Source organism: Saimiri boliviensis, chromosome 20 (assembly GCF_048565385.1).
Source record: "Saimiri boliviensis isolate mSaiBol1 chromosome 20, mSaiBol1.pri, whole genome shotgun sequence".
In the NCBI taxonomy this organism is placed as follows: Eukaryota; Metazoa; Chordata; class Mammalia; order Primates; family Cebidae; genus Saimiri; species Saimiri boliviensis.
In genome coordinates this window covers 14113247-14121403 of record NC_133468.1, presented here as the reverse complement: position 1 = coordinate 14121403, position 8157 = coordinate 14113247, and the positions used below count along the sequence as shown (strand labels likewise).

The 8157-nt window shown below is 43.3% G+C and overlaps 1 protein-coding gene and 1 long non-coding RNA gene across 3 annotated transcripts in view; both read right to left on the bottom strand.

The window, feature by feature from the left end:
- LOC141582469 (uncharacterized) overlaps positions 1-6669 on the bottom strand; it is a 101233-nt gene extending 94564 nt beyond the window's left edge. Inside the window, exon 1 of the long non-coding RNA XR_012515322.1 lies at positions 105-6669. This is a non-coding gene — a long non-coding RNA (uncharacterized LOC141582469). The remainder of the gene's footprint in view (positions 1-104) is intronic.
- Positions 1-8157, bottom strand: part of SLIT3 (slit guidance ligand 3) — a 627330-nt gene that overhangs the window by 457723 nt on the left and 161450 nt on the right. The window lies entirely within an intron of this gene.

The following is an 8157-nucleotide window of genomic DNA, read 5'->3' as shown; positions in this document are numbered from 1 at the left end:
CTCCCAAAGTGCTGGGATTACAGGTATGAGCCACTGGGCATGGTGGCTCATACCTATAATTCCAGCACTTTGGGAGGTTGAGACAGGTGGATATATCTTTTAACCAAGAACGTGGATATTGTTTCAAAGAGTTCTCTGATTCTTTCAAGTTGCCAACCAATATGGACAGTGGGCCTGGCAAATGTAATTACTAAGTTCTCTCCAATGACAGCATTGCAGAATCCAGGCGACTGCAGCACACGCTCATCTGCTTGTGACTGAAGGAAGGCTTGTATCTGGAGTCACTGGAAGTAAGAACTGCCTTTTGAAAGATATGTATACTCAGAGGCAAAGGCAGAGCTGGGGGAGCTTCAAACTGTGGTTACGAAACACTTGGAATTGGACTTAGACATGACAGGGGAGGGGGCTGTAATTCCATGGTAAGCTGCTTGTTCATCGAAACCTACAATTTGCCATACTCTGCAAGCACCTGGCCCCTTTCACTTTAAGGCCATGCGTCACTCCATTGTTTCCCTGTGTTGCTGTACCAGAAGAGCACCCAGCCAGCAGTGTGGGAAAGATGCCCCTCTCTAGTGTGCTGAAATGCAATCAAATCCAAACCCTCTTTTTTTTTTTTTTTTTTTTTTTTTTTTGAGACGGAGTTTCGCTCTTGTTACCCAGGCTGGAGTGCAATGGCACAATCTCGGCTCACCGCAACCTCCGCCTCCTGGGTTCAGGCAATTCTCCTGCCTCAGCCTCCTGAGTAGCTGGGATTACAGGCACGTGCCACCATGCCCAGCTAATTTTTTAGTATTTTTAGTAGAGACGGGGTTTCACCATGTTGACCAGGATGGTCTCGATCTCTCGACCTCGTGATCCACCCGCCTCGGCCTCCCAAAGTGCTGGGATTACAGGCGTGAGCCACCGCGCCCGGCCTCAAACCCTCTTAAGAGATGTTTATATTAAGAGTTCTCTAGGCCAGACATGGTGGCTCACGCCTGTAATCCCAGCACATTGAGAGGCCAAGGTGGGGGATCATTTGAGGTAGGTAGTTCGAGACCAGCCTGCCCAACATGGTAAAACCCCGTTTTTACTAAAATTCAGAAATTAGCTGGGCATAGTGGTGGGCACCTATAATCCCAGCTATTTGGGAGGCTAAGACAGAAGAATTGTTTGAACCCAGGAGGTGAAGATTGCAGTGAGCCAAGACTGTACCACTGCACTCCATCCTGGGCAATAGAGTAAGACTCAGTCATAAGAAAAAAAAAAAAAAGTTCTCTAAATTCTTAATACTGTCTCATTTGTTCATTTGGGATAAACTAAAAATAAGGTCAAGGTCATGTAAAACAAGAAAAAACTGAAAAACTGTCACAGTAAACAGACTGAGGAGACCTAACAGCTAAATGCAACGTGACACCCTGGAGTAAATCCTGGAAGAGAGAAAAGGATATTAATAGAAAAACTGGTGATAACCAAATACAGTTTGGAGTTCCATTTACAGTAATATACAAATGTCAGTTTCTTGGTTTTGACAAATGCAACATCGTAATGTAAGACATTATTAATGAAGAAAACGAGACTAGAGATTTAGCAGTACTCTCTACGCTCTCTACTTTTCTGTAAATCGAAAATTATTCAAAAATAAAAAGTGTACTTAAAAAAAAAAGTCATGACCTCCAAAGAAAATTAGGAAGACGAGGAATGGTATTTCTTATTAGGCTCAGCAGAAATCCTGGTGAACTGTAGAAAGAGTTGAGATAACAGTGAAATGATTTGATTCGAAACTCCGTTGTTCTCTTTGGTGAGAACCCAGGTAAGTCACTTAAAAATTCACAGAACGTCCATTTCCTCACCTGTGAAGTGAAAATAATAAACACCTGGCTGACAGAGCTGTTGCAGGTATCATATGAATAAACATCATCAGGGCAGCGAGGCTGTTCATTTACTGCTATATCCTCCCTGCCTGAAACAGTGCCTAGTTCAAAGTAGGCACCTGATAAATATTTGTTACATGAGCAAATATATGAAAAGAGTTCAATATCTCATCCACTCCAATATATTGCTGCTGTTAATAAGAATATCGAAGCCTTATTAATCTACTTAAAAATGATCTGAAACATGAGGGAAGGATAAATACATTTTGGTATATGAATATGGAACACTACAAAGCAGTTAGTTAAACTAGACTGATCATGTATCAGCATGACTGTAGCTCACCATAATGTTGAATAAAAAATGTAAGCCACAGAGTGATATATAGAGTATACTATTCATGTATGTTTGAAAATATACAAAATGTTGCAATATGTGCCACATACAGATACTTATTTAAGCGTTGAAAAAAAATCAAGAAACATGGACCAGAAAGGTTCACTAAACACACAATAGTGGTCATCTCTGGAAAAGGGCAGAGTGCCCTTTGAGGCATAGCCAGATCATAGGAGCAAAGAGCCTCTGGGTTTCAAATAGCACAGCCACAGACAGTTTTAAGATTAAGTTAGCTCACCCATTGGCTGCATTATTATCTGCAACTACATTACTTTGTTGTTAAAGAACACACAAAAATGCACAAGTTGAAACAGCAAAACATAAGAAAATCCGTTTGGGAATTATTGATTGTAAATTGCATGCTTGCAATAGGTTGGCACAGTGGTTCTCTGAGTGGAGTACCTGGACCAGCAGCCTCACTGTCATTGGAAACTTGCTGGAAATGCGGGTTCTCAGGCCCCAGCCAGACCACCTACTGATTTCTCAACTTTTGGAGTGGGACCCAGCAATAGATATTCTAACGAACCCTGCTGTTATTCCGATGCTACTTCCAGATGAGAACTGCTAAATTATCAGGGTCTTCTGAGAACACCTTTTGTCCCACGGAGCCTCAACTAAGTCTCTTTTAAAAGATAAAGAAACTAAGTCAGAGACAAAGTATGAATCTGGTCCAAGTGACTTCTAACTTCTTTCCTGATTCTGCAGGTTTATGATCATGTACCAACTTAGAAAGCTGTTAACTTTTAACACCTACTTTTTCCCCTTGAAAAGGAAGGCCAGAGATCACTCTCTGTACTTCTCAACTATCTTCCTCCTTGGCTGACTCTGCGGCTTAGTTATGCCTAAACCATTCATAACCTAGCTCTTCCTTGCCTTCCTCTACAACTGAGGCTGTAAAGTTAAAACATGAACACTCTGTACTTCCCTTGCCGAATGTGTGAAGCAGTACCGGCCATAGAGATCTGAAGGAAAGGGTTTAGCTTCTTAAATATCAAACAGAGTCTAGAGAGAGGGCCCTTCGCAGGTATCACTTTTGTGTAGCTGTCTTGCAAACATAAAGATGAAGCCACATGATAGAGATGGTGGCCCAGGCAGAGAGTAGTCTGGGTTTTTTTTTTGTTTTTTTTTTTGTTTTGTTTTGTTTTTTATTTGTTTGTTTGTTTTGAGACGGAGTCTCACTCTGTCACCCAGGCTGGAGTGCAGTGGCATGATCTTGGCTCACTGTAACCTGTGGCTCCTGGTGATTCTCCTGCCTCAGCTTCCCCAGTAGCTGGGTTTACATGTGCCCGCCACCATGCTTGACTGATTTTTGTACTTTTAGTAGAGGCAGGGTTTTACCATGTTAGCCAGGCTGGTCTCAAACTCCTGACCTCAAGTGATCTGCCCACTTTGGCCTCCCAAAGTGCTAGGATTACAGGTGTGAGCCACCATGCCCAGCTGAAGCCTGGGTCTTTTACACCATCCTAGAAGAGCCACATCAGCTCTATTCTGCCTTCCTCAGGACTCAGAGCCCTGTTCTTTAAGCCACTGTAGTTCGCTTTTCTGTTATTGAAGCTGAGCACATTCCTATCTGAAGTACCCCACATATTGAGCACACAATAGGCTCTAAGGAATGTCTGTGGATGATAATGGGGTAAAGAAAAAGGAAGGAGGAACAGGAGGAAGAGGAAGTGGACAGGTATGTCAAAGAGGGCTGAAGACAGCCAAGTGAGATTCCTAAAGACAGGAACCTCAAAGGAGTAAGTTCTGAGCAAGTTTGTAAAGGAAATCAAGGCCTGAAAGAGGGAAAAAGGAGGCATGCCAAGTCTGTATTTACACAGGAAATGGTCTTAAACCCATTAAAACACAGGGTTGAGGTGCCAGTTGGACATATTTTGATGCACATTAAAATGAACATACAACTATTAAAATCTTAATAGCTGTATATGCCACCAAAAATCATCTTGTGAACCAACAGAGATTTGCCTGGCACTCAAGGGAAAGACTGATTTATGCAAATTCCTGGGCCAGGGAGTTTGCCGCTTCAGTAGATCTGAAACAGCAACCCATAAGCTGGGAAGAAACAAATCTGAGATTGCATGAAATGAGCAGAAACCAGGACTTCTCAGAGCGCATGTTCTGAATCAAGCTGAAGGTCTTTATGTCTATACTCTCTGCTTTCCTGAGATGCACTGAATTTCTTGGCTAACCCCAAGTATACAAGAAAATATGATGGACACGAAGAAGGAAGGATGGCTCCTGCTTACTAGCTCTGGATTCCCGTGACCTCTAATCCCTCTGGACATTTATTTTAGACTCATAATAGGATTGTGCCAATATTTTAATGGGCATTTGCTCTACTTTGAGATATACTGTCTTGTTGCCAGGCATTTTTTTTTTAAGAAGACTTTCGGTATTTTTATTTTCAAGCCATTGCCTTTGTTCCTATTCTACTCTCACAAAGTCTTCTCTCTTTGCAACTGCCTCTTCAGTAGAGAGAGAGAGACAATTGTTTCCTGTGTGTGGAGAGGCAGTATCAGGTGTATCAGCCGTGATGATGGCTAGCAAAAGATGCCTGCAGTTTATGATCTGACCCTCATCCTTCTTTTTTTCCTTTTATTCAAGTTGAGATTTTATATATCTACCCATAGGCAGGAACTTCCTCTTTCTCTATTCCCTTTCACCACCTGCATCTCTCAAGTGCATGATCTCTGTGAGCACAGCCTGGGCACAAGCCTGCTTGGCTTCACAGTGTCTGTCAATGCCACACCACAGCTGTAGTTCAACTTCTTGGCACCTTGAGTGGTGAGAGCCTACCTTTGCCACTTCCCCATGAATGCAAAGCCTGGAGCCTGCTGGTCTACAGCCCACAGCTGTGGAGCTGTGTCATCTACGCATAGGGCCATGGAGTTGGCTTGCCAACAGTCTCCATGGAGAGGGGCAATGGTAACAAGAGAAGTCACCGAGAGACACGCTGATGTATCAGAGGATGCTCAAGGTTGACAGGGATCACTTTCCTTCTCAAAGTAGGAGAAAAATAAAATCTTTATAGTAGGAGCTAGATTAAGGGGGAGGAAGAGGCAGAATGAGAGGGTGAGAATGACATCTGTGTCAACTGTTTATTTTGGTGATTGTCTGCTACTTGCAGACAACATGGCTGAGCAAAGCTGTCATGGAAACACGATTTCGTTGCAGATGACAAGTTGGCATGAAGACAATGTAGGTGCAAAAGAGGTATGGGAAACAAAACTACCTGTCAGGCAGGCAAAGGGAGGAAGAAAATCTACCCTTACATTCTTTCCCATAATTAAATGTCAGATGCACACAATGCAGTAAAATAATTAGCATGGCATAATTACTGTTCCGATGGAGTCTTGCGTATATGCCAAACAAATTGCTGTACTAGAGCACAAGCTGTTAAAACAAATTGAGTTACTTAATTTTTACATGTAGCAGCCTGTTTCATCATTTCCTAAGATGCAACTGTTTCATTAATAATGCAATTTTTCTAAATGTGCAAAGCTCTGGGCCATTGCAAAGGCAGATCCACTGGCCCTTCTCTAGAGACTGTAGACAAAAATCAACTAATTTCCCTCTTTCCACACTTATCTGCTCCAATCTCTTTTCCACGTGGTAGCCAAAGGGATATTTTAAAGCCATAAATTAGGTCATGTCACATCCTTGCTTCAACACTTGTCAATGGCTCCTCACTGACTTTAAAATAAAGTCCAACAAGGTCTAACAGGGGTGGGCTCCTTGGTCACTTTGCAACCATCTGGGGCATCTCTCCCTCTCACCATGCTGCAGCCACACTGGCTTTCTTTCAGTTCATGTTCAAGTCCTCTTTGACCTGAGGTCTTCAGGCTTGCCATTTTCTTGGCCCCAAACACTCCTCCCCCACTCCTCTGTCTCCTGTCCTCCCTTTCTCCCACTCCCCCATACCTGTCTCATTCTTTTCCATAGAACTTGATTTAAATTGTACATCCTCAGGGACACCTTTCTTGACCTGGCCCCCCATCCCCCAGCTGGTCCACTAGAGCTCTTGGCTGGCCTCTTCCATGGCATTATGGAAGAGGACTTGGACTAGAATTTTATACGTACGTTTTTAAAGAAATGTTTCATCTAGGCACGGTGGATCACGCTTGTAATCCCAGCACTCTGGGAGGCCAAGGTGGGCGGATCATGAGGTCAAGAGATCAACACCATCCTGGCAAACATGATGAAAACCCCGTCTCTACTAAAAATGCAAAAATTAGCTGGGCATGATGGCACGTGCCTGTAATCCCAGCTACTCGGGAGGCTGAGGCAGGAGAATCGCTTGAACAAGGGAGTCGGAGTTTGTGGTGAGCTGAGATCTTACCGCTGTACTCCAGCCTGGCAACAGAGCCAGACTCCATCTCAAGAAAAAATAAAAATAAATAAATAAATAAATAAATAAATATATATATATATATATATATATATATATATATATATATATATGAGAGAGAGAGAGAGAGAGAGAGAGAGAGAGTATATATATATGAATTCATAATGCCTACTTCCTCCACAAGACTCTAAGCATCTTCAGGGCAGAGAGCACAATTCTTTTGCTCACCACTAAATACCCAGTGTCCAAACAGTTTCTGACACATAGTACCAACTCCATAAATATTCATGGACTACGTGTTGTCGTGTTGTGACACTGGGTCAATCACTTCCCTTCACTGTGCATGTGCTTTTCCCTCTACCAAATGAGAGGGTGGACTTGGTTGGTGTTATCAGTGTTTTTTTTTTTTTCTTGTTGTTGTATGTTTTTTGGAGATGGAGTCTCACTCTGTTGCCCAGGCTGGAAGTGTAGCGGCACGATCTCGGCTCACTGCAACCTCCACCTCCCAGATTCAAGTGATTCTCCTACCTCAGCTTCCTGAGTAGCTGGGATTACAGCCACCTGCCACCATGCCTGGCTAAGTCTGGTATTTTTAGTGCAGACAGGGTTTCACCGTGTTGGCCAGGCTGGTCTTGAACTCCTGGCCTCAGGTGATCCGCCTGCCTTGGCCTTCCAAAGTGCCGGGATGACAGGTGTGAGCCACGGCGCCTGGTAGATCCGTGTCTCTTTACCCATGAGTTGTTCTCTTTTCCTGGGTTCATGAGACCAATTTAGCAGCTGTCAGGACAAATGCTTTCAAAACATGAAATAGCATGGAAACTCTCAGGAATGTAGAAACTAGACTTATCCTCACCCGCAGTCACGCCTTTTATCACTGGTATTGAAGACACGTATTATTTCATGACACGCTTTTCCCAGTATTTATATATGCATCTGTTTCCTGAGTCATGGTATCAAGTATACAAATCTCTTCCTGTGGGACTCGCACAAAAAACATCAGAAAGTCGCAAAACACTGGAAGCTGGAAAATGACAGAACTAGGCAGTCTCCATGGGCTCTAAACTTGCTTCCAGCCTTGCCCTTCTAAGATCCTTCTCCCCACACAACCCTTCACCACCAATGGTAGGTCAGGAAGGTTATTCTAAGTAGGAAAAAATCACTCTTTGCCCTGAGGAGCCTGAGGGGAAACTTAAGCCACAGCCTTGGTACACAGGAGAAAATGTCACCATCCCGTCCTGTCTTTACCACCCCTCACATTATAATCACTTCTCTGTATTACAGACATGGATACACAAACTCCTCCCTTCTTTTCCAACCCTGTTCCCTCCTGGGACAGTCTCTTGAACGCAAGGAAACAGGTCAGAAAACCAGAAGGGAAGAACTAGAAATAAAGTTGATTCTCTCTTTTCCTACTAAATAGGAGGTAGACCGGACATCACAGTCAGAAGCTAGCTTGAGGGGTGGGGGACAATCACCTTTCCACATCAGGGCACAAAAATCCTGGGCTTTTCAATCATCTCCATCAATCTGAGAAACTTAAGAAAAAGTAGCATGAAACATGA